Source organism: Mauremys mutica, chromosome 4 (genome assembly GCF_020497125.1).
Source record: "Mauremys mutica isolate MM-2020 ecotype Southern chromosome 4, ASM2049712v1, whole genome shotgun sequence".
Classification (NCBI taxonomy): Eukaryota; Metazoa; Chordata; order Testudines; family Geoemydidae; genus Mauremys; species Mauremys mutica.
In genome coordinates this window covers 18,305,983-18,332,645 of record NC_059075.1, presented here as the reverse complement: position 1 = coordinate 18,332,645, position 26,663 = coordinate 18,305,983, and the positions used below count along the sequence as shown (strand labels likewise).

The 26,663-nt window shown below is 45.8% G+C and overlaps 1 protein-coding gene and 1 long non-coding RNA gene across 6 annotated transcripts in view; one reads left to right on the top strand and one right to left on the bottom strand.

Annotated features, from left to right (window-relative positions):
* Positions 1–530: 530 nt before the first annotated feature.
* On the bottom strand, positions 531–26,663 carry LOC123370336. Its single transcript, XR_006579381.1, has 3 exons — positions 26,384–26,663; positions 1,554–1,743; positions 531–589 (listed from the first exon to the last, which is right to left on the bottom strand). It is a non-coding gene; the product is annotated as an uncharacterized LOC123370336 (long non-coding RNA).
* Positions 2,183–26,663, top strand: part of ZBTB42 (zinc finger and BTB domain containing 42) — a 29,797-nt gene continuing 5,316 nt past the window's right edge. The window contains exons 1-3 of one of the 5 annotated variants that reach the window (XM_045016809.1): positions 2,183–2,251; positions 13,160–13,251; positions 16,479–16,585. The gene's annotated coding sequence lies outside the window, so the exon portion shown is untranslated. Of the gene's footprint in view, positions 2,252–13,159; positions 13,252–16,478; positions 16,586–25,532; positions 25,694–26,161; positions 26,572–26,663 lie in introns of those variants that run through there. The other 4 variants (XM_045016807.1, XM_045016810.1, XM_045016808.1 and 1 more) reach the window with 4 other exon arrangements.

The following is a 26,663-nucleotide window of genomic DNA, read 5'->3' as shown; positions in this document are numbered from 1 at the left end:
GTTATACCTCTCTCTGCTAGACTGAAGAGCCCAGTTTTAAATATTTATTCTGCATGTAGGTATTCATAAACTGTGATCAAGTCACCTGTAAACCTTCTCTTTGATAAGCTAAGTAGAGTGAGCTCCTTGTGTCTGTCACTTTACAGCAGGTTTTCCAATCCTTTAATCATTCTTGTGTCTCTTCTCTGAATCCTCTCCAATTTATCAACATCTTTCTTGAATTTTGGGTACCAGAACTGGACACAATATTCCAGTTGTAGTCAAATTAGAGCCAAAGACAGAGGTAATATAACCTCTCTACTCGTACTCGAGAGTCCCCTGTTTATGTATCCAAGGATCACATTAGCCCTGGTTTTCAGGCTTGCTCCTTCCTAGTATATAACCCCCCTTCCTAGTTTGTATTTTTCATTGCTAGACACATAAATGTACATTTAGCTGTATTAAAACGAATAATGTGTGATTACACCCAGCTTACCAAGCAATCCAGATCATTCTGTATTAGTGGCCTGTCCTCTTCATTATTACCACTCCTCCAATCTTTGTGTCATCTGCAACCTTTATCAGTGCTTTTATGTTTTCTTCCAGGTTACTGATAAAAAAGTTAAATGGTGTAAGCCCAAGAACCAGTCCCTGCAGTACTTCACTAGAAAAACACCCGGCCAACGATGATTCCTCCTTTCCATTTATTATCTGAAACGTATCAGATTGCCAGTTTTCAATCCATTTGATGTGTGCTATGTTGGTTTTGCATTGCTCTCATTTCTTAATCAAAATGACATGTATTACCAAAGCAAGTACTTTACAGAAGTCTAAGGGCTTGTCCATATAGTAAGTTACTATAGGGTGACCAGATGTCCTGATTTTATAGGGACAGTCCCGATTTTTGGGTCTTTTTCTTGTATGGGCTCCTATTACTCCCCACCCCCTGTCCTGATTTTTCACATTTGCTGTCTGGTCACCCTAAGTTACTATGCAGCAAACCAGGGTGTGGGTCTACTGAGCACCAGCTTGCCATACAGTAAAGTCCTGCATGGACTAAGTTACAGCGCAGTGACAGTTCCAGAGTGTGGCTTAGTGTACTGTGCTTTGAACTGTAGCCCTGTTGACACTTCAGAGGAGAATCAGGCCGGAGATGTGTAACGATGCATTCTGTTGTCCCTGTGTTTCTCAGTTTTCTATAGCTGGAGACACGTCAGTCAGATGCTTTGCCAGACGTTTCCCACAAAGTGTCACATAAATGAAGCAGGACTGTATTCAGCTGCAGCGGTGGATTAATGCACAGGCCAACTGGGAGTGCCGGAAGCTGTGTAGAACAGGGGGACCGGGGGGGGCACCAGCACCTGAATAGTGGCCCCACCCTCTGCTCTTCCTCTTTCCCCAAGGGCCCCACCGCCTGGTTAGGCCAGCAGCCGAAGCCAAGCCATGGTAAGAGCCACCCAGGGAGCCCAGGCTGCTGTGGGGAGCCCCAGACCCTCCACCTGCTCTGGGCAGGGGGTCGAGGTGCACTAGAGCAGCCCCCAGCCCATGTCCCCACCCCCGGGGATATACCTCACCCTCACAGGAGCAAGACCTCAGCAGACCTCCAGGAGCATGAGGGTGAGGAGCCACAGTAGCTAGTCCCTCTTCTCAGAAGCAGCCATGGAAACCGAAAACTGCCATCTTCCCAAGGTCAGAGTCACAGATTCCATCCCTCTGGCAATCAGGCTTGTGGGAATGATGTCATGGGATGTACTGGGTATCCACCTAGGTCATAATATGAGCCAGTCAGTCAGTCAGGAAAAATAATTTAAATGGCCCACTGGACCTGAAGACGTCTCCTTTGCTGATCTCTCCTCTCTAAAGGTCAGTGCGGGAGAAGAAAGGTCCCATGCAACTGAAAATTCTACCTGATTGACCATTATCACCCCACCCCCGCAAAAATCAGTGATGAGCCTCTAGCTTTAAGGATTTCCTATAAGAGCAATGGGGAACTGGGGACAGACCAACAAAGAGCAACAGTGAGAGGATACAAGGAGCTTCTTATTTTTCCCACTGAAAAAATTGTGGGTGTTTTTAAAATATCCTTTGCCCTTAGGCAGGAACTGGTCTGTTTTGGGATCATACAGCAGGATGGGTGTTACTCAGCTACAGAGCTGTCGTAACTCTGGCAGGACAGTTACAAAGCTCATTGAAATGCACTAGCCTTCTCTACAACCTTTTTCTACAACTTTCTGCTGCAGAGATACTCTCTTGAGTCATGTGGTGTTTCCAGGTTGGTGTTTCCTCTGGATCAGAGCCTGAAACTATGGCTTTCCTGGGATTTTGTATCACAGGAAGCAGTGGGTATTTGATACTGGATCAGGCTATAAGCAACTGGCCACTCCTGTCATTTTTTTTTTCAAATTATTTTTAACAAATCTACTAGCCTGCAGGTTTTGAGCATAACAGAAGATACAGGGAGGCTAACTCTTTGAGCTAAATCCTGCTGTCCTTAGTCAGGCAAAACTATTTGTTTGCCTTAGAATCACAGAATCATAGAACATCAGGGTTGGAAGGGACCTCAGGGTTGGAAGGGACCTCAGGAGGTCATCTAGTCCAACCCCCTGCTCAAAGCAGGACCAATCCCCAGCTAAATCATCCCAGCCGGGGCTTTGTCAAGCCAGGCCTTAAAAACCTCTAAGGAAGGGGCTTCCACCACCTCCCCAGGTAACCCATTCCAGTGCTTCACCACCCTCTTAGTGAAAAAGTTTTTCCTAACATCCAGCCTAAACCTCCTCCACTGCAACTTGAGACCATTACTCCTTGTTCTGTCATCTGCTACCACGGAGAACAGTCTAGATCCATCCTCTTTGGAACCTCCTTTCAGGTAGTTGAAGGCTGCTATCAAATCCCCCCTCATTCTTCTCTTCTGCAGACTAAATAATCCCAGTTCCCTCAGCGTCTCCTCACAAGCAGTAGCGTAGCTGTGGGGGGAGCGGCCGCTCCCCCACTGAGCACAAAGTGGCACCGTGTCAATTTCTTGGCGCCTTTTTACTCAACCCGGGGCAGCGATTTAAAAAAAAATAAGGCACCTCCTGCTGCGGCGCTTTTATTTTACTCTACTCACCCGGTGGCGCTCTGGGTCTTCGGCGGCACTTCGGCGGTGGGACCTTCACTCGCTCTGGGTCTTCGGCGGCATTTCGGCGGCGGGACCTTCACTTGCTTGGGGTCTTTGGCGGCATTTCGGCAGCGGGACCTTCAGTGCCGCCGAAGACACCCGGAGCAAGTGAAGGGCCCACCGCTGAAGACCCGGAGCGCTGCCGGGTGAGTAAAAGTGCCCCAGCGGGTGGCACCTTTTTTTTTTTTTATTGCTCCCCCTGTTCCCTCCACCTGGCTATGCCACTGCTCATAAGTCATGTGCTCCAGCCCCCTAATCATTTTTGTTGTCCTCTGCTGGACTCTTTCCAATTTTTCCACATCCTTCTTGTAGTGTGGGGCCCAAAACCGGACACAGTACTCCAGATGAGGCCTCACCAATGCCGTATAAAGGGGAATGATCACGTCCCTCAATCTACTGGCAATGCTCGTAGTTATACAGCCCATAATGCCATTAGCCTTCTTGGCAACAAGGGCACTGTTGACTCATATCCAGCTTCTCATGCACTGTAACCCCTAGATCCTTTTCTGCAGAACTGCTGCCTAGCCACTTGGTCCTTAGTCTGTAGCAGTGCATGGGATTCTTCCATCCTAAGTGCAGGACTCAGCACTTGTCTTTGTCTTTGTTGAACCTCAGATTTCTTTTGGCCCAATCCTCTAATTTGTCTAGGTCCTTCTGTATCCTTTCCCAACTTCCAGCATATATACCATTCCTCCCAGTTTAGTGTCATCTGCAAACTTGCTGAGGGTGCAGGCCACGCCATCCTCCAGATCATTAATGAAGATATTGAACAAAACTGGCCCCAGGACTGACCCTTGGAGAACGCCGCTTGATACTGGCTGCCAACTAGACATGGAGCCATTGATTGCTACCCATTGAGCCCGATGATCTAGCCAGCTTTCTATCCACCTTATAGTCCATTCATCCAGCCCATACTTCTTTAACTTGCTGGCAAAAATACTGTGGGAGACCATATCAAAAGTAATAGTAATAATTGGAGATATACCAATCTTCTAGAACTGGAAGGGACCTTGAAAGGTCATTGAGTCCAGCCCCCTGCCTTCATTAGCAGGGCCAATTTTTGCCCCAGATCCCTAAGTGGCCTCCTCAAGGATTGAACTCACAACCCTGTGTTTAGCAGACCAATGCTCAAACCACTGAGATATCCCTCCCCCTCTTTGGTAAAGTCAAGGAATAACATGTCCACTGCTTTCCCCTCATCCACAGAGCCAGTTATCTCATCATAGAAGGCAATTAGGTTAGTCAGGCATGACTTGCCCTTGGTGAATCCATGCTGACTGTTCCATGATTTTTCCATGGACTAAGGTGAGGCTGACTGGTTTGTAGTTTCCTGGATCCTCCTTCTTCCCTTTTTTAAAGATGAGCACTACATGGGACCTCCCCCTGATCACCATGAGTTTTCAAAGATAATGGCCAATGGCTCTGCAATCACATCCGCCAATTCCTTTAGCACCCTTGGATGTAGTGCATCCGGCCCCATGGACTTGTGCTCATCCAGCTTTTCTAAATAGTCCCAAACCACTTCTTTCTCCACAGAGGGCTGGTCACCTCCTTCCCATCCTGTGCTGTCCAGTGCAGTAGTCTGGGAGCTGACCTTGTTCGTGAAGACAGAGGCAAAAAACGCATTGAGTACATGCCTTGTCTACACCAATGTAGCTGCACTAGTGTCAACTCCAATGGTGAAAAAAAGGCAGCTTTACCTGCAGTCAAACGAGTGTAAACTGTGCTTGTGCAGTCACAATTTACATTGGTACAATGCATCTCTAACCAACTGGTCAGCATGTGTGCTGTGTCCCCCTCTCTGTACCCATGCTACACAGGAAGTAGTCCACCACATGCCTGAATGAGGAGTTTGCTCCAGTATAGCCGTGGTGGTGTAACTATTCCAATATCAAAGCCCTGTTGTGACCAAGGCCTAAGGTCTGCAGGATTTGGCTCAGGGCTAGGATTAAATGTAGAGAGCACACTGGGATGGCTACTGTGGTAGCATGTACCCCTGTTCTTGTTACAGCTGCTTGAGAAGTTTTGAATTTTGAAATGCTGACAAAATTTCACATTTTGAAATTTAATAAATTGAAAAAAATATAATACTTCAGTAAATCCCGCCCCTCATTTTTAAATAAACTGTAGAGCTAGTCAAATTTTTGAATTGGGGGTGGAGGGAAATAGGACAGAAACAGGAGAAATTTGATTTTCTCCCTCTGTTTTTTTTTCAACCATATCTAGTCTGATTTCATTGATCAAATGGCCAAGGTCTCCACTCATTAAGGTCCTGAGTCAAATTAACACTTCAAGCTGGATCTGTTTGCAGGGTCACAGGCAGCTGACAGATCTAATATCAGCAGGACACCTGGCGTGAAATTTTGACCCCATTGGGGTCAACACAAGTTTTGCCATTGACTTTAATGGAATCAAGATTTCACCTCCAGTCTTTATCCATCATCACTGATGAACACAACCAGTGCAATCAACCGTGGCTTGTTAAACTCAGCAGCCTTCTCCAGAACTAATTTATGGTCTGCGGATAAATAACTTTTCACCTGTTTTGATTACAATCCAGAAATCTCTTTATCCAACATAAGATATTGGGTCTGTCATGAAGTTCTTTATTTTTCCTATAATGTTTTTTCCCTTTTTTATCTTGTGGGTCCCTTCCAAGTCATCAACTATCTTTTGGACAACTTAGCAAGACAATTGTGTATTATGAGTTCACCATCTGATAGAGCATCTATGGCAAGGTCAAAATGTCCTGCCAATGCTTTGCTCATTAACTTAATTTATTGTAACTTCAGAAATGTCTTGTAAGGTATCCATCATACAGGAAGTCAAAGGGCACACTGAAGCCATGTTCTGCATAAAACCTTCTAACTCACTTAATGATCTTTGCTCTGTCAGTTACTTAATTATATCACTTTTGTAGCACTTCTGAAATGTTCACCTCTCTATTTTCTAATCTTTCTTCCTTCTCCCCTTTACTGTGATCACAAATTTGTCTGGCAGTTTCATTCTAGCCACTATTTGTGGACAACTTCTGTGATTTCTTGGCCTGTGGTGTCTTCCTTCAGCTCAGATTTGGTTTAAAGCATTGAAGTTGACATTCTTCTAGATTTCTTTACAATATTTCTCTTTTAACTCTCTATATTTTTGAGTTTCATGAAATTTGGAGCTTTGTGGACATCTCATACGAAGCTATCTTATGTTACAGGTAGTCTGCTCCAGTGGACAGGGCACTGCAGTGGGAGTGAGAAGACTTTGGTTCTATTCTTGTTCCTGCCAATGACCAGCAGTGTGGCACTGGAAATCTGTGCACCCCCACCTGTAAAATGGGGGTGATGATACTGATCCCCTTTGTAAAGTGGTCTTTGATAGTGATTGATATAAAGATCTATATAAGAACTAAATATAATGATATTAACATAAAAGACATCATGTACATGCTTGGCTGACTCATGATGAAAGGAGATATTTCATTATTTATGGTGATGGAGCTGGCTTTACAGGTATTCAAAACAAGCACTGTCTGATGATGCCAAAGTGCATGCTCTTTGTTGTGCATGCTCCTCATCTAGAGTGACCAGATGTCCTAATTTTATAGGGGCAGTCCTGATTTTGGGGTCTTTTTCTTATATAGGTTCCTATTACCTCCCGTCCCGATTTTTCACATTTGCTGTCTGGTCACCCTATCTTCATCCCAAAGAAGACCTAATCTAGTTTCACTTCTGCCTCTAAAGACCTATGCTCTGTTGTGCCCAGATTTCCTCATGAAACTCCTTTGATTACCGAATAAAAGAAAGTGGTAATATTAGGGCTGGTGGAAAATTTTCCATCAAAACTTTTTTTAAACAGAAATTTGGGTTTTTGAGAAAATGAACATTTATACAGAAAGTGCCTGTTGTCCTCAAAAAAATCCATTTTGTTGCAAAATGAAACACCCCCAAAACATTTTTTTATTTGTTATGGTACTTTTTGGGCAAATGTTGTTTGTTTGTTTTTCAGCCAAAAACTGCCAAAAACCAGGAAAAATTATTTATTTTTTAATAAAAAAAATGATTTTTTCTGCTGAAAATGAGAACTACTTCTTTTCTATGGAAATTTTTGATGAAAACATTTTCTGGCCAGTTATAATTAATATAATTGATCATCTACTTTCACTATTTCCGTAGAATTATGTTGCCCTATTCCAAGTTTCTCCTTATTTTCTTTCCTCTACCTTATTGCCAGTATTGGCACTGAAGCTTCCCTTAATGATGACATATGTTCCTCACTCATTCAGAATATGAGATAACTCTTTACATAGAGCATCTGTTTATTTATCTAGGGGACATGTGGCTGGGACATAAACTTGAATGAGCTCTGGGAAAGGCCATTTTTAAATAGGGAAATGGATTAATATTGGTGTAGCCAAAATCCTTCCAACCCCTAATTTGATTACTAGTCACGGAAAATTCTGAGACAACCTCATTATAATTAATATAAGCATTATTTTTTTTCACTGGACAAATGTTGTCATAAGACAACTGATGTACCAAACAGAAACAGACATACATTATTTTTCATACTGCATGTTATTGCAAGCTTCTCTTTAAGGATCCCATCCTGTGATGTGCTGAGAGTCCTTAATTCCCACTGATATACAGTGGTCCAGTATTTCCTTTGCATGCACCAGATTTGCAGATATTGCAATACCATGTCTATTTCACCACAGTTTCTAATTATTTTATGACATTACATTGTTAATATATATCTGTGTATTGATTATTACATGTGTATTTTATATATAAATGTGAAAATGAATTATACTTTAATGTTTTGATAACAGCTAATCTGAATAATTTGATAGAGACCAAATAACTTTCTGGAGAAAGAACTGTTTGTTTGTTTTTTTGTCCCTGATAGAGAAACCAAGATTTTCAAGGTCATTGTAGTGAGGCAGCTCCCCCCACTCCAGCGGAAAAAGGGTTAAAGTCAGCCCTGGGAGAAGGTTGTGGCTGAGAGCTGCTAAGCTGGGCTGATTGGGGAAGCAGCCACAGCTGGGCCACAGCCCAGTCAGGCCACAGCTGGCCTGTATAAAAAGGCTGTCAGCCAGTGACCCAAAAGAAGTCTCCCTCCAGGCTGAGGAGAGCAGGGCCTGGCTGTCTGCCGAAAGGGTACTAGGAGTGAAGCAGGGCTGGGGAACGGCCAGGGGAGCTCCAGGCTGGCAACTCCCCAGGCTGCAGGGTCTGGTCCGAGGTACGGAGAGGCAGAGGAAGGCAGCAGGTCCGAACCCCCTTGCCTATGTTGAGTGGCTTTTACACTGTAGTCTGCCCCGGTGAGCAGGGGCTAGATGATTACTGGCAGTAGCCTAGACTGAGGCAAGGTGGGGATTAGAGGGTTGGGGGTTTCCCAGAGAGGGGCGACCCATAGAGACCGGTGGGGTATTGCCAGGGGGCAGCCCCAGGGTAAAGGGGCACTGGGGTCTGGGAGGGACACAGGGCCAGCAACAAGCGGGACACGGGCCTGCAGGGGGCACCCAGGCTGGAAAAGAGCTAATTCCCTGAGATGACCAGCAGGAGGTGCTGCAGGGTGCATGTTTACAGTCATCCATAATAGCAATTTTCACTTTGCCCACTGCTTGAATCAACTGATATGAAGCTGTTCTCCAAATCAAAGGCAAAATTTGTCTACTAGTGAGAAAGGGGAAAAAGCATGTAGTTGTCTGGAGTATCTGATGCTTGGAAAATTGATGCTGAAGCAATAGAACATTTAGTTAGCATGTAATGATGCAAAGACCTTTGTAGTCCTTTGAAATACATATACATATAATTCTTGCTGACTTCAGTGCAGGTAGGAAAGAGCCCTAAATGTGACACATCCTCATACTACCACTGCCATTCAGAGCGCAATATCACTATTTCATTGCATGCTAATACCTGAGTTGTTGGTTAAAGCACCAGTTTAAAAAATCACTCTTCTGTCTAAAACATTGCTAGTCATCATTATTACAAGGAATCTGAGATTACTGAAACTGAAAGATTAGAGGGGGGGAAAAAGCCATTCCTGCTATTTTTTTCCCCAGGGTTTACTTTGTGTATTTGACAGCATTTTCTATATAGTCCATCTCACTATTTCTTCTGTCACATCAATCACTTTTCTTGCAGTTTCTGTGCATTTCTCACAGTGCAGAAAGGGAGAGAAAATACATTTTTGAAAATAGGAAAAATGTGATTGTAAAACTAGAAAACTTGACAAAGGGATAGGAGCAGTTGCAGTACTAGAAACTACTTTGATCTAAGTTTTGATTTGCTGAGGTTCCTTTAAATAGGAAATTCTTCATTTTTATATTCATAACACTCCCTGTTCCATAAGACAGAGTGAAATGGCTTATGGAAATGAAATTATTCAACTACATGCTTTTCCTTTTTTTTCATTACTCTTCATTTTCACTACTCTTCACTAAGTAATATTGCTCCACGAAGATTTTTCCATCATTTCTGAAGCATCTCAAGTGGGATTCGAAACTCTCCAGATACCAGTTTATTAATCCTCTGGTGCAGTAATGCCATGGTGATAAGTGCAGTATAACTACCTAGACAGAGAGATGGATAAAACCCCCTTAAACCAACAGGAGAGGACAACAGACAGTTTCCCCCCTAGATAGCACATAGAAGCAACTTGAACAGTTAAGGCCACATCCATGCAAAATTTCAGTGAGGCCAGACGACAAAAGCAGTTAACAAATTGTTTGGTGTGTGAATAAGGCTTGGTCTTCACTTAAAATTTAGGTCGCTATAGCTACGTAGGTCAGGAGTGTGAAAAAAATGCCCAACCCCTAGAGTAGGCACAGGTATGGCAACAGAAGAATGCTCCTATCAGTGCAACTACTGCTGTTTGGGGTGGTGTTCCTATCAGGGGCGGCTCTAGGAATTGCGCTGCCCCAAGCAGGGCGGCACGCCGCGGGGGGCGCTCTGGCGTTCGCCGGTCCCGCAGCTCTGGTGGACCTCCCGCAGACATGCCTGCGGATGCTCCACTGGAGCCGCGGGACCAGCGAACCCTCCGCAGGCACGTCTGCGGGAGGTCCACCGGAGCCGCCTGCCGCCCTCCCGCGGGACGCCGCCCCAAGCGCGCGCTTGGCACGCTGGGGTCTGGAGCCGGCCCTGGTTCCTATACCGAGGGAAAAAACACTTCTGTCAGTGTAAGCTGCCTCTATACCAGGGGTTCTCAGGACAAATTTTTTGGTGGCCTCAGAATGCAGCCACCAACTCTTGCTGGTGGCTGCTCTCACACTTTCCCCCCTAAAATACCTAATTAGTTTTAGGAAAATCAAATAAATATGCACATATACGTGCCCAAATCATTGTAATTTATTTCTTGCTAGCTAGTAAGTCTGTTGTGAAAAGTGATATTAACAAACATACAAGTAGCACTTTTCACAGCAGATTTAATTAGCCCTGGGGACAAATTAAGCCCTGGATGGAGGGTTAGGGGAGGCGATGGAGGTGTGGGGCAGTTGGGGGCTGGAGCCTGAAGCCCTGCAGTCAGAGCCTGAAGCCCCGTGGCCAGAGGATAGGGTCCAGGGCCTGAAGCCATGTGGCGGGAGCCTGGGGCCTGCCTCTGTGCAGCCAGAGCCCAGGGCTGGAGCTCAAAGCCCCACAGCCAGAGCTTGCTTCCCCGTCACCCCAGGGATGAAGCCCAAATCCTGAGCCCACCACCCCTAGGAAGGTGGGGAACTCATTGGCTGCCTGCTCCGACAAAGTTGTGCCCCCAGAGGGGGGCAGAGCCCAAACACTGCTGCTGGCCCTAGCAACCAACACCAAGGCGGTGCATCCAGGAGCAACAGGGAGGGGGGAGGAGGCTCTACTTTGCCCTTCCCCCCATCACAGCCCAGGAGGTTGTGGCTGCAAAAAAAAAGCTCTTGGTGGCGGCATGTGGCCACGATGGCTGCATTTGAGAAACGCTGCTCTGTACTACGGGGTTATGCTGGCAGAGCTACAGTGACACAGCAATGCCGGTGTGGTCTCCCTAGTGTAGACACACCCTAAGAGAGATTGATTGTAGTGCATCTATGCTACAAGGTTGATAGCACTGGAGAATGAAGTCCTCTTTCTCCAAAGGACAGGTGCAACATGGACAGTGGCAATGCGAGCTTCTCCGCAACCGCCTGCCAGTGAGCTTCACCACTAACCAAGAAAGATTGGCCTGGTCAGAGGTCAGGTTATACTCCATAGTTAACACAGTTCTTGGCCTCTTAGCTGGTGACAAGCCTGCCAAAATCATGTCACAACTCGGGGAGGAGGTTGTGATGAGGAGTCCTACCCATTGGACTGAGACCACACACCAGCAAACTCTTTCACCTAAGTCACTTAAGTATTTTTAAATATCTGCAACACGAGTGGTCTTTTCCCTTTTTTAAAAAATGTTTCCATTTTTTTTGAACAATCAGAACATATTTACTTTAAAAAAATTAGCTCAACGGATAATTGACTCCAATAACAGAGCTCCCCCGGCGTTGACCTGCAAGTGACTGTATGCTGCTTGTCCTTTTCTGTTTCAATACGGTTTGATTTTTATTTAAAATGTGCGGGAGGTGGGGGGAGGGGAAGGGCACCATATGAAAGACTGTTTAACAGCCTTCTAGTGGGTGTATAGGCAGGAGCTCTCAGGGCCGCCCAGAGGATTCCGGGGGCCCGGGGTCTTCGGCGGCGGGGGGCCCTTCCGTTCCGGGACCCGCCGCCGAAGTGCCCCGAAGACCCGCGGCGGGAGCCCCCCGCCGCCGAATTACCGCCGAAGCGGGACCCGCCGCTGAAGTGCAGCCCGGTCTTCGGCGGTAATTCGGCAGGGGGGGTCCCCGCCGCGGGTCTTCGGGGCACTTCGGCGGCGGGTCCCGGAACGGAAGGGGCCCCCCGCCGCCGAAGACCGGGCTGTGCTTCGGCGGCGGGTCCCGCTTCCCCCCCGCCCCGGCCCCAGCCCCAGCCTCTTACCCCCGGCTCCCTCCTCACCCGGACTCTCAGCGCCTCGCTGGAACAGCCGCAGCGTGTGGCCGGTGGGGCCTGAGCTCCGTCCCGCTCAGAGCCGCGTGGTGAGGGGGCGGGGCTGGGAGCTCCACGCCGAGTGGAGGGAGCTGAGCTCAGCCTGGAGCTCCCAGCCCCGCCCCCTCCCCACGCGGCTCTGAGCGGGGCAGGGCTCAGGGGCCCAGGCGGAGACTCGGCACTTGATGCGCTGAGGCTCCAGGAGAGGGGCGGAGGCGGGAGCCTCCGCTGTTCTCTTGGGGGCCCCTGCGGAGCCCGGGGCCCGGGGCAAATTGCCCCCTTTGCCCCCCCCTCTGGGCGGCCCTGGGAGCTCTATTGATATGAGACCATATCAGTTCTATATTATGCAGAATTTTGAAGTCTGTAAAAACATTTAAAACTATTTTTTCTTATAAAAGAGGGTGACACTCCATCAATGACCTATCTTGGAATGCCTAAGAATTTATTTTATTAACCTTCCCTGTATATAAAGAAGTGCTTGGAGTGTTCTATAGGTGCACGTGCAAAAACAACTATAAAGTCACATACATTAATGAAGGGCCCACTCCTACAAGCCTTCAGTGCAAAGAAATCCTATGGATTCCACAGGGAGTTACGTGGGCAGAGGCTTGGAGGATCGGGTCCCACCTACTAGAGTGCCAACTAATGGTATGGGAGGGAGTCGCCAGGTGGTGCTGTGACACATAATCTTAGAAGATCTTTTTCTTAGCATTTCAGCAGTGTACTATGGTGGAACAAATGCTGTATTGTTACTTTTGTGAAGCAGATTTATTCGGGGGAAGCCATTGCAAACAGCAAGAGTTCCTTGCCTTAATCTCTCCAACTAGAATCAATTCTTGCTGCAAAGTTGGTTCCTGAGAACTGGGCGTTGTTGGCTGGGCTGAGATCTCTGAAAGAGGGGATAGTCTGCATGCAGTTTGTGACCATCTCTGTTCGAGGACTGGTGTACATAGTGTAAATATACAATTTATACTCATAAAATACCCCAACTCTGTGTCCCTGAGTTCTCCACCTACAGGAAACTGACCTGCCAGACCTTGAAATCTGCTATAGCTGGACAGAGAGGTCACAAGAGTAGAGAACTTTCCAACCACTAGCAACCTTAAAACTGTAAGGATATGAGACCAAAACATAATGTTTAATCTCCCATGTGCTAGTTTATCTTGCTATAATGGGCTGGATTAAGCACTTCTCTATTACCTTGATATTGTCATCTTCCGTCACAGTCACAATGTGGTTTGACCTGTTTTAGGCTCAGCTTTTTGGAACTCCCCCTCTCTCATTTGTTTCTCTGATCCTCGTCCATAATTTTAAATCTCAATATTTTGCCGTCACTAAGAACTCTGAGTTGTGGACTTGTTTTTACTGTTGCTTGTTGCTTGTTTTGTGGCTGTATCTTTCTGTGATGCTTCCTCAGCACTTTTGATCAAAGACATAATATAAACAAATGTAATGTAATGTGCTCATTTCTTATTATTATAAACTGATGTTAGAGAACTAAAATCTTATGTGGAGTCCTCACTTTAATCAAGAAACTAAAGAAAGTTTATGAGCACTATATATTTCTTTTAATTTGTCCAGAAGAAAAATATGGTTGGCAGGGGGAAAATAGATCATTTCCTCTTATGAGTTTACTTTCTAATGTTAATAAATGATACTGAATAAAGTGGCAACATGGATGCATGAGAAACTGCTAATGAACCATTGCCAAGCTGCCTAAAAAGACAATGGATATCATTTTTATGTGGGATTTTCCTCCCCCTCCCTCAGATCAAAGGACAGCAGCGATGCAATCTGCTGTTTGTGTAGAAAATGTGTCAGGAGAGGCAAGGAGGGCACACACATGGGAACATCTGCTCCAAGAAGCCACTTGAAAATTAACCATTTAGGCCCTGAGTCAAAGAGGTGCTCAAGCACATGCCTAACTTTAAGCATGGGAGTAGTCCCAGTGACTCTTGGAGTCACACTCTGGATCCTGATTTGCTCCTGGGGCAGCACAGCTACTCACTGCCTCTTGCAAAGCCACAAATAAGTCCTCAGGGCCCCATCCTAAGACCACTGACGTCCGCAGGAGTCTTTCGCCTGAGTTCAGTGGGAGCTGGATCAGCCCTTATGCTCAGCCTTTCTCACACTGGTGAGCAGTTACTCACACGAGTCATCCCATAGGCTTCCGTGAGACTACTCACATGAGCTCCCCCCTTAGTGTCATTTCTAATAGAAAGTAAATTTGACCATCAGACGTTAGGCACAGAAACCCCTCCTATTATGCACCTGTTGCTCCTTCTGCTTCCATTTCTTTCTGCAGCAGCTGTACACTGCTATGTTCCCTTTTGGGGAGGATCATCCCAAAAAGCTACTAGCCAGCTCTGTTTTAAAAGCGAAGGGGGGCGAGGGGCAAGACTCCTGACTGGTTTCATCAGTTTGTTTCAATTACAGGTGCACCGCTCACTCACAGCTACCGCCTGTGCCCTTTGCATGAAGACTTGTTGCCAACACAAAACTATTTGTCAACCCAGCTTTTTAATAACACAAAAAAAATCATTCTTTGTTCCTTCTATGTATAAAAGTGAAAACCCCACCTTGTCCCAAACATCCGAGACTGGCACGAACGGGGAAAAAACAGCTCAGTGTTGTTCTAGGCCGATAGCCAAGACAACTTGTGCAAGTTTGCAATGGAAATAGTTTTCATAGGCAGAGGGTCTGCCTTCAGCGAAGTTCAGAACTAGCAGCTAGCCACCCGACCTGCCAGTTTCACTGAGTCACTTCCCTGGTATCCCTCTGCTACCCTACCCCACCCACAGTTAGATTTGGAACCGGACAACAATTATCTTCTCACAATTGCCCCTTATCGCTTGTGGCATATTGAAGACTCCTTGTGGAAAATGTCAACTCTAACCTCTCTCCGGGCCCAGTCCTGCCAGCCACTACTCATGGAAGTAATCCTTACAGGAGCAGTCCTATTTCAATCAATGGCTGAGTGAGTGAGGGATTCTGGGATCTGGCCTTTATTCATTTTGTTTTTCTGGTAACTACCATTCCATTTATTTATTTTTTCAGTTTCCGTGTAGAACTTAACCCAGACTCACCTTTTTATCATCTTGCTACTCTTCTCTGGGACTTTTCTGTTGCCTCAGTGGGCCAAATTTAGCCCTGGGGCACATGGGCACACCTCCATTGACTTGAGTTGACTGCACTGATTACACCAGGACTTATAATAATACAAAATGAAAATTTGGCCCCATCACAGTCAGTGTGAGTTTTGCCCTGGGTGTCAATGGGCCCAGACTGTGTGCCTAATATTGGGCACAACAATCAACCACATGCTATAATGCATCAATTCTCTTCTATGCCACTAATTACAATAGCCCCTTTGCCTGCTCACCCAAGGATCAGTCATTAATTGGGCTAATGGTTTGGTTTTTTGAGGTGTTCTCCTGCTCTCCCTGTATATTGACTATATAACTCCAAATGTCATGACCTCCCATTTAATGTGAGACTCACGATGCCTTTGTCCTCCATTCTCTCCATCTATTTAAATCTCTCTGAATGTTACCACTTTACTTTAGAGGCAGCATGAAAAAGATGGAGAGTGGACATGGGGAAAGAGGGAAATGAGCACACAAATAGGTGGTTGGGCTGAGTGCCGAGGAACAGTAAAAAGAAACAAAAAATCCTTCATAAGGGAATTAAGTTGTGGCGGGTCTGGAAGGTGAGAGCTTGGAGTATGAATTCAATTCAAGTGCCAGTAAAGGATTGGGAAAGGGGAAAGCAAAGGTAAAGTTGACTTCTGCAGCGGTTTTGGATAGATTAGCAAGGGGTAGAGTGATATCCTTGTTCATATTAGAGGAGGGTCAAAGAAATGTGCCTTGCATTGGAGCAGAAAGTGGTGAGCTTTGGGATGGTTCACTCCACAGTCTCAGACCATCCCCGGGGAAGGTTCTGTCTCCCGCATAGATGAGCGTAACGCTTATTGTTAAGAGTTCCATTGTGCCAGAGGAGAGAAGTTGTCAATGATGGTCTTCAACCTGTAGTTATGGTTGGAGCTGATTACGGTCTGCTTCGGGGTTTCAGCATGGGGGATGCAGAGAAATGGGCTTTTAAAGTTAATTTTTATACTTGTAACTTGCACTGGGGTGCCTAGGGATAAATACTAATAAATAATCAAGGGGCATTCAGGATCCAGTGCAAAAAGCAAAGATCAGAAGAGGATAAGAGAAGAACCCTTCTTTTCCACTTATCAGAGAGCATGGGCAAAGACAGAGCCATTAAAGCTATGAGAGAGATAGGGATTTCTCTAATACAGATCACAACACATTTTCTATCTATTTTCTATCTAGGCTGACTACATGGTTCACAAAAGAGGAACTGATCCTACTTAAGAGACCTTTTACGGACAATGAGATAGGTGCATCAATTCTCTACCTTGTAAAGCTCTGGGTAACAGGTAAGCTGATTTATCCTAGGATATAAGTGTGATAGATATTGCAATCCCATGCAATATCTTTGGGGACCATATATAGTATTAACTTTATGTATCACTGTAGGCCAAGGATTGTATGCAACTCCAGATGGGTGGTTACCACAGCTTCCCCAGGAACCAAAAGCAGTGAGGGGGATTAAAGTGAATCACTTAGGTTGTAAACACCTCCAGAGAGGTACCATCACTGGGGGAGGCTTGCATATACTGGTTCAAACAGGGTTTACCAGAGACCAGCAGACAAAGAAAGGGCTTTGGCATAACAATGCTGAGCTTAAACTTCTTTCTGGTAAAACAAACAGACAGGACCTGCTTTCAACAGCAGGAGCATTGGAAAGATCTTGGCCCACTAGGGCCCCATAAGACTGGTGGGTGACCTCTGGTAGGCTTGTAGCATGGTATAAGAACTTGAATTGTTGTTATATGTTCTGTAATGCCTTTACCTTAAGAATAAAGGTGCTTGCTTAGAAAGAGCTGTGTGGTAACTTGTAACTACTGGCAATACACTATTCACAGCCCTCAAAAAGAAAGCCACACATGGATTCTGGCCTTTAGGCAGACTGGCTTGCTGGGGATATCACAGTGCAAGGCAGAGGGCTGTGCAGCCTTCAAACCCCTGGTTAGAAAGGAGTGGGACAAGGGTCCCTGTCCAGACACAGGTGATGGCTGGAGACCTGAGACCTGACTGGGACCTCCTGGCATTGATCAGAGGTGGTGGTGGGGATATACAGATGCAGTTACGCTGAAACTGTGACAACATCTGCTGAGAAACTGTTGCTAGAGGAAGAAGTCTTCACCTGAAGGTGATTGGTATTAAGCCTTTATGCTAGTTTATTTTATTGCTTTTAATCAGAAGATCTCCCCATTCTGATATAGCAAAATACCATTGCTGCAGATAAACACTTACATATACATTACAGTGTGTTCTTCCTGGTATTGCTAAAATAAAGCCTCGTGATGAATTGTTAAAATAATGTATGATGCAATTTTAAACAGAACAATGTTGGTTAAGTTCTTTTCCTTTAACAGGATATTTTCTTATTCCCTGGCCGTCTGGCCTCTAACTGAATTACTTGGCTTATCAGTCACTGTAATGGCTTCTGATTTAAACAACTTTGTTAAGACAGAACTCCTGGTACCCAGTCCCCAGATGACACCAAGTTGATCTATTGCTATTCACCGTTCAGTATAGTCAATACTAACTTGCATTCACCTTTATTTTGTAGGCTACCAGACTGCTTTTTTCTGGGAAAATTTTACAAACAAAATGTTTAAAAAAATGAAAATTTTCCTTTACTGCTACTGATTTTTTTTATTTAAAAAGACTAAGACATTCTGAATATAAGCATATAATACAAAGGAAAGCTCCAAACATCACTTTGGGAGTAAAAAAGGGTTAATGTGGGGGTGTGTGGGAAATATTTAAAGACTATACAAAACAGAAAAGTGTAAATTGTATCCTACCATATTCATGCAAATTTGCAATGTCAGCAGAAACCAGTGGATGGGGTTTCAATGAGGATAAATGTTTCATATGAGGAAGAGGGAATCTATGGCGAAAGGCTGCACAAGGGCCTTTACTGAGAGTTCTTGGAGACCCAGAACGCAGCCTACAACAATAACAACCAGAAATGAAAGGCGTCTAAGCAGGCATAGCTCAGAGGTCATGACAGCCAACAGTATCAGCAAAACTAGGCAGACAGGCAATACAAGTGTGAAAGATGCATGTCTAATGGGAATGCATCCCCAAATCTCAGGAGTGATAATCACCCCTTAACACTGGAGGTAAAACAGAGGTGTAAGAGCAGAAATGCTTGGCTGGCTTCAATGAGAACACGTGCAGACGCTGCCATGTAGACTGGTGCTCCCCAAACAATATCCATTTTGCTGTACCTGTGCATGCATGTCAGTTCCAGACTGGTGTGTTCTTACTAATGCCCATCGTTGAAATAAAATGGATGAATACATTTTTAACACACGCACACATATACTCAGCAACATAGGGATCCCATTCAGGGATGAATATACTATGGATATAGAGCCCTGACACTTAATTACACTTACATGCACATCAAACAGAGCATGGCACACAAGTTTTAGGTGTCAGTGAGATATCAACAGGACATCCATAAAACAAATAAGTCTTTTGAAACAACAATCGCTGGTGCATTGGCTGGGCATCCAGAATCCTTGGAGGAGACCACAATGGCTGCAATATTTACTGTGATCATGTAAGGAGCTGCAAAGATGCAAGTTAAAGCTGCCTCAAGCAGCTCCCTTGTTTGCTGCACTTGACCATGCCTCCTTTTCAGAAAGCAACACCCACTTTTTCCATAGCAGGACCGAGTAGTGAGCAAGCTGTCTGCACCATATCATATTTCCCTAAAATCATAAGGTAGCAAGCCAGATGCTCAACTGATGTAAATTGGAGTAGCTCCACTGACTTCAATGGGGCCACTCCAATTTATACCTACTGGCTCTGCGTTCTGTTTGGTATAACTTCCACTTGTACTGAGAGGATGAGATGTAACTGGCGGCCTTTCTAATGTGTGCTGTGAACCGGATGGCGTAAATGGGCTTCAGAAACAGAAGCATAAAAACTTAAATACATAAAACCAGTTATGATCAATGTATTTGATATCCCTTCAATTCTTATGAGTATGTCCTGTGTCTTATCACCAATCCTCTTTGCCTGAGCAATAGATTGGGTGATAAAGAGGCACCAAAAGGTATCATGGACGGAGTAAATTGGGTGAGCAGAAATGAGTTACACAACCTTGACTTGGCTGACGACACTGCTTTCCCTAAGTATGACATGGAACAAAATGACTGCCCTACATCACAGATAGAACAGGAAACAGTAACAATTGGATTGAAAATAAATACAGTGAAAACCAAGATTATGAAGGTAGGAAACAGGACAACAGATGCAAAGATGTACGTGGATGGAAAAGAAATCAACCAGGTAGAAGAGTTCTGCCATCCAGAGAGTATGATGACATTTGAAGGTGGCTGTGCTAAAGTTTTAGTCATACGAGATTAGGAAAAGCAAACATTGCTTTTGGAAGGATGAACGATACCTGGTCAAACTATGGTCTCCACACCAAACTAAAGTTGAGATTATACCATGGGACTGTACTGAGCACGCCACTGTGTGGAGCAGAGATTTGGCTGATGACGGTGACTAACTAAAAGAGATTGGAGGCTGCCTGTCACAGATGGCTGAGAAAGATATTACACATTTCACGGAAAGACAAAACAACAAATGCAAGAGAAAGGGATCTGAGAGAGCAGGACATGTTAGAACATATCATCAAAGAAAGAAGGTTCAGGTGACTGGGACATGTACACCATATGGAAGATGGGAGGCATTCTAAGCAGGCACTGAAGTAGGTATATAAGGGTAGAAAGAGAAAGTGAGGAAGGCCCAGGAAGAACTGGCAGAAGAGAATGACAGAGGATATTGAATGCACAGGCATCACCTGTGAAGTAGTACCACAAGTAGCAAATGGAAGGACTGGACTGCCCGATGTGTCAGAGACACAGGGGGAACTAAAGTCTAAGGTAAGGCCCTATGACTACAATACTATTTCTAAAACTGATTCTCCCTCTGAATTGATATCGGACTAACCAAAACATAAAAGCAAAATCACATAGCACTTAAATAACAGAGAGAAAACACAGGGAAGCCTTCTACACAATGAGATGAGAGAAAGCGAGAGACTATTATCAAATCTCATAAAAAACCCTGTTGCTACCACTGCCAAGCTTGCCCATGGAGAGGGAAGAGAGATACCATGAGGTAATATATATACTTGTTGGATCAAAGGGAGAAAAAGGAAAATGAATCATCAAGCTTTATGGGCCTGATCCCAAGCCCATTTTAGTGATCAGTCCCTCCACTGATTTCAATGGACTTTGAATCAGGCCCAAATCGCATAAACTATTAAGGCCACATATTACCCTTGATCTGCACATGAAAGACAAGTGCAGAGTTCTACTCCCAATCTATGGCCCAGGCAAAATGCTCATTGAAGTCAATGGGAGCTTTTCATGAGCACTGACGGCAAAACAGGGTCCAGTGACAGCATATGACACCATAGACTGCACTCTTAAACAATGCAGATGTTCTCTATTTTTTTCTGTATTGGGCCCTCTCTCTCTCCTTTTTCCGGCTGGGGTCTAGCTGGAATGCACTTGCATTCAATGATACGGAAAGAGCAGCATGGTCACAACTTGTTTACACATCCCAGCTGAAGAACCTCTGGTCTAATAGCTTTGCAATGGTGGAAGCAGTGGTTCAGATGGGACACAACTTCCTGCTTGGCTCCCTTCTCTCATGGAAGAATTTAAAATGGAGCCTCCTACTCAGTTTATTAGTACGGGACTTTTCATACTGCAGGCTGGGAGGGACTCAGAGACCTGCAAGGGAGGTGAAAACAGGTTGCTTGGACAGTCACATATTTACATGAGGGTCTTCAGAAGTGCAGGAAGTCTCAGAATGTGGTGCAAGGGGCATTTGTCCCTGTTGCCCTTGCCAAGGTCACCACTAGGTCTTGTCTACACTAGAAAGTTGTACTGTTTAAACTATATTGGTATAGTTAAAGTGGTACAATCCCCTAGTGTGGACACAGTTATATCAGTATAAAGGTTTTGGATACACAGATAGCTATTCTTGTAAGGTGTAGCTATTCCCATTTTTTTAAAAAATAAAAAGTTTAGATGTGACTAAATATAGATAAATGTTATTCCTGGAGAAAAACTGACTGCTGCCATATTTTAGTTACATTTCAAAGATAGTAACTAATCTAAAATTACTGTGAAATTATAATCACTTTACTAAAAATAAAGCGCTGTTATTTGTAGACAGTTATTCCTAGCTGATAGGAAGTCAACAGAAATTAAATCTAACCTTTTCTGCTTGATTCTCTTTTTCTTTCTCTTTCTTTTCCCTTGTTTTTAAAGAAGAGAAGTGGCAAAATTCCCCTTGTAGCCATACTGCCAAAGTGTAGTTTGTGGGATCAGATCCTAGACTGGAAAAACAGAAAGTCTCATTCATTTCAATAAAATGTTTTTGTTCAAAAAAAAAAAGAGAAAAAAAGAAAGAAAGAAAAAAGCCAGAGGCACTAAGGGGTATGACATTTTTTAAAAGATGGTATTAGTGACATGACAAACTCAGGATGAAGATGCTGAGATATCAGTTCACTAGTATGACTGACAGAGTGTTATGGATTTGCACTGTGCTTTACTCCACACACCAGAAAAAGTCTCTACCCAAAGCAGTGTAATTCAGATATATACAAAAGACTGCATAATATTTCAAATGCACGAACATATGGAGACTGTGTCAGTCCTGACATCAACAAAGAAAAGCCTTCACATGCAATTTGTGAGGTAAACAGGAATAATTTCCTTGTGTTGGCTGGACTGTTGGCTGTTACAGTAGGGCAGGGGTCGGCAACCTTTCAGAAGTGCTGTGCCGGGTCTTCATTTATTCACTCTAATTTAAGGTTTCGCGTGCCAGTCATACATGTTAACGTTTTTAGAAGGTCTCTTTCTAGAAGTCTATAATATATAACTAAACTATTGTTGTATGTAAAGTAGATAATGTTTTTAAAATGTTTAAGAAGCTTAATTTAAAATTAAATTAAAATGCAGAACCCTCCAGACTGGTGGCCAGGACCCGGGCAATGTGAGTGCCACTGAAAATCAGCTTGCGTGTCACCTTCGGCACACGTGCCATAAGTTGCCTACCCCGGCAGTGGGGTAATGTAGGCTACCATAGTTAAAGGGACTGTTCCAGGACAGTGCGAAGATCTAGGTTATATTCCCTATTCTGTTCCAGTGTGATCATGGACAAATCACTTAAGGGCTTTGCTGCACAGGGATGGATTTAAGCATATGCTGCTTAAGGGCTTTGCGGAATCAGAGCCTATACCACTTGGTGCCTCAGTTTCCCTATTTGTAAGATGGAGATAATACAACCTCTATCTGACACTATGAGGATAGAATCATAAATTTCATGAGGAACTCAGATACTTTGGTAATCAGTGCCACAGAAATGTCTAAAATTAACCAGCTATGATGAGGTTTGATCTCTGAGAGCAACAATGAATCAAAGGTGATACAGTTCCTGACTTCTATGAACAAAAAGCCTGGAAATAAAATGACAGAAATCTGGATTGAACTGACAGTAACAAATGCATTAATTATAATTAATGTTTTATGATAGTACCTAGAAGCCCCATTGCTCTCGATATTGTAATGTACACACAGTAAATGATAGTCCCTGCCCTGGGCCATTTTACAATCTAGACAGGACAGGCAATGGGTAGGAGACAGAACCTATTATCCCCATTTTACAGATTGGAAACTGAGGCATGGACAGATAAATGACCTAGATCATATAATATCACAGTTGGAAGGGACCTGAGGAAGTTATCTAGTCCAATCCCCCTCCTCAAAGCAGGACCAATCCCCAGATGGATTTTTACCCCTGTTTCCTAAATGGCCCCCTCAAGGACTGAGCTCACAAGCCTGGGTTTAGCAGGCCAATGCTCAAACCACTGAGCTATCCCTCCCCCGATGGAAGGTGAAAGCAGGTTGCTTGGACAGTCACATATTTACATGCGGGTCTTCAGAAGTGCAGGAAGTCTCAGAATGTGGCACAAGCGGCATTTGTCCCTGTTGCCCTTGCCAAGGTCACCACTTAGGTCTTGTCTACACTAGAAAGTCGTACCTGTCCAAGGTCACACAGAAATTCTGTGGCAGAGCTAGGAAGTGAACCCAGGTATCTTGAATATGACAGGCTGAAAAACAGGATTAATTTTTCACAAACAATTTCATGCAAAATGTGTATGCAGTGTTGTTGTAGCCATGTTGGTGGGTGAGGTCATAGCTTTTATTGGACCAACATCTGTTTGGGAGAGAGACGAGCTTTTGAGCTTACACAGAGCGGAAGAAGAGCTCTGTGTAAACTTGAAAGCTCGTCTCTCTCCCCAACAGAAGTTGGTCCAATAAAAGATATTACCTCATGCAAATTTAGTTTTTTAAACTCAACATTTTAAAAACTGGGTCCCAGTCCAGGGCTTTAATTATGAGACCATCTTTACTCTGACATGCCTCAAATGATACTTATGTTCACAATCCACACAAATGCAGGACAGTGAAAGTCACTTGTATTGTTATTCATTTCCTAGGGGCCCAACTTTCAGTGGTGTAGGATCAGGCCGTAGGGATGACATCCTGGCTTCCCTGAAGTCACTGGGAATTTGCCATTGATTAGGATGAGGCCAGGATTTCACCCTAGGTTCCTTTGGTGGGACTAGCTGGTGGTACCTGACACACACTGCCCAGAAAATGGCTAGTGAATTCTATACTTTTTAGTACAAAGAAGTTTACTTTTGATGGGATTACAGCTAATTAAAATTTAAAATTCAAATTAACTATCTAAAAGGTCATCTTGAAAATCCGTAGGCATCTGGTATTTATCAGCTGACACACAACTAAAGATAAATCCAGGAAAGCATGCCACCTTTCCAAGTGTCATGTTTCAGTCAATCCCGTCCTGAAAGCAGGAATGAGGCAACGAGCAATTAGCACCGCCCTGGGAAAGTGATAATGCGCAATAAAAACTTGCTGCTCACATCGATTTTTTAAAATATAAATTTCTAATCTCTTGAAGGGGTTGCTTCTTTAACCCTACAGCTTGCACGGAAGGCGTGCTCCGTAATCTTCCTGCTCTCAGACACAGACCAAACTTTGTGAAAGCCTCTTAAATGACTCTTTATTTACTTGCAATCAAAGCTGTCTAGATCAAAATACACCGCAGGGGGATGATCTCAAGTTCGCATCATAATTATTCTAAAATCTACATGTAATGTATGACTAAATTAGCCCTGTTTTATGACAGTCACCTGATCCAATCCAAGCCACATGTCACGGATTATAGATTTGTGCTGTTAGTTCTTTACCAGCAGGCACGATTTAACTGTGCCAAAAAGCATCCCTGCGATCATCTAGACAGGATACGACAGGAATGTACGCATACAACCCCGTTGCGTTTCATATTTATAGCTAACCCACTAGGCAAACAAAAAGTTCCCAGCCCAAGAACTGAAAGTTGGGGCTCACTGCTTGCTCCCGGTGCGAACGAGTGTAACGGCAAAACAGTCTGCTTAAAAATCAGGAGCGTGTCCACCTTCCTTGTGTAATATAAAGACTCGGGCGAAGTCCCTGCTTTGCTGCTGGAAAATAGGGGTAGTTTCGCAGGGAAGCGATGACCAGTCCTCGGGAGGACGGAAAGGAACCACCGCTACTCCCTGCCACGGGAAACCGATCGTTCCTTCGGAAACCGCTCCCGGGGAAAGTGACTTTCGGGTCGCTGCCTGCCGGGCTTGCAGCACGTTGTGTTGCAGTTAACCAAGCTCTGGTTGGCGTCCTGCTCTCGGGGTGCGGGGGGGGGGGGGGAGAGATACTTTCCAGCCATGATAAGCGCACATCTCCCTGCCAGAGAGGATTTCTCCCGCCCCCTCTCCGGCCCAGCCCGGCCAGGCGCTGGCGTTGCGTGCCAGGCCGGGGAGCGCCCCGCAGCACCTTCTCCTCCCCCCGCAAGCCCAGCCACTGCAGCAGCGTGGGACAGCCAGCGAGCGGGCGGCCGATCTCGCGGCACATGCCCGAGGCGGCGGGGCAGCCGCCGCCCCGAGGAGCAGAATGCGGGCAGGGGGCAGCGCTGCAGCCGCCGCCGCCGCCTGGGGGCTGGCAGGGGCCGGAGCCGCGAGCGCGGCCGGGGCTATTGTGTGCACTCGCCAGGCAGGGGGAGACACACACACACACACACACACACACACCCCGCTCGCTCAGAGGGAAAGTATCGCGAGAGCGGCTGGCTAACAACCTGCTTCACAACACAAGAGCGCTGCTAGGCTGCCAGCAACAGAGCCCGGGGCTCCTGTCCGCCTCCGGCTGCACGGTCCCCGGCGCCGCCAGCCACATCTGGGGCGGCCGGAGGGGGCGAGCCCGCACGTGCGGCTGCGGCCCGGGGGCCGGACGCTGAGCCGCCAGCAAGGCAGGCTGGTAAGTAGCCAGCAGCGGTGCCTTCCCTGCCCCCCTTCCCCGGCTGGGCTGCTCCCCCCTCTGCCTGGGGGCACCCTCCTGCCCTCCCCCCCAGCCCCTTGTGGGGGCTGCCTCTGTCCTCTCCAGTGCATTTGATCCCCTCCCCCAACAGCCCCCCCCCCAGAGCCTGCCCACAAAGGGAAAGTCCAGGCAATAGTCCCATAAAGTTATGGGGGAGCCGCAATGAGCCACCCAGCTAAACGAGCCCGATCGCCTCTCGCAGCCTCCCCTCCCCGGTAAAGTTTGCGAGCTGCGCTGGAGCTGGGAACTTCTCCCAGCAAAGGTCAAACGGGCTCCCTCGTCCCCCTGCGCGGCTGCAGCAGCAGCGGTGGGATTGTTATTAAGCAACTTTCCCAGTATTATTCTGGGGGGGAGGGGGGCAGCGGCAGAGCCAGGGGAGGACTCGGTTTAAGTTTATGGGATTTAATAGATGGCTATAAATGGGGTTGCTGGAACTTTAAAAGGCAGCAAGCTGTGGTTGGCTGGTAGCTAGATTTGGAGTAACATATGGCATTAAAAGGAGCACAGCTGGAGGTAGCATTTCCATCGCAGTGAAGTCAGAGCAGCTGACTCTCCAGCTTGCAGTGTAATTAGCAAGCCGAGCACTCCCTCCCTCACTCGCACACTCGCCTCTCTCGCACACGCACTCACCCGCCTGCTATTCTTCCGCTACTGCCGAGCAGCACCATCGCCGCCTTCGCCCGGGGTGCCCTCTCCCACCGCAAACTTGGGCGCCTCCAAGAGGGGCTTTTCCCCCCATGCACCCCTCAGTCCCTGCGCGGCAGCCGGGTAAGGTGAGCCGCCTTGTTGGATCTCCCTGCTTGGAGCTGTTGCCGCAGGTAGTTGGACTTGTCGCCTCACCGCATTGCTCTCGGGATTGTTGGTTTGCTTTTAATAACTTTGAGGGCAGTAAACTTTTTGTGTGTGCGGG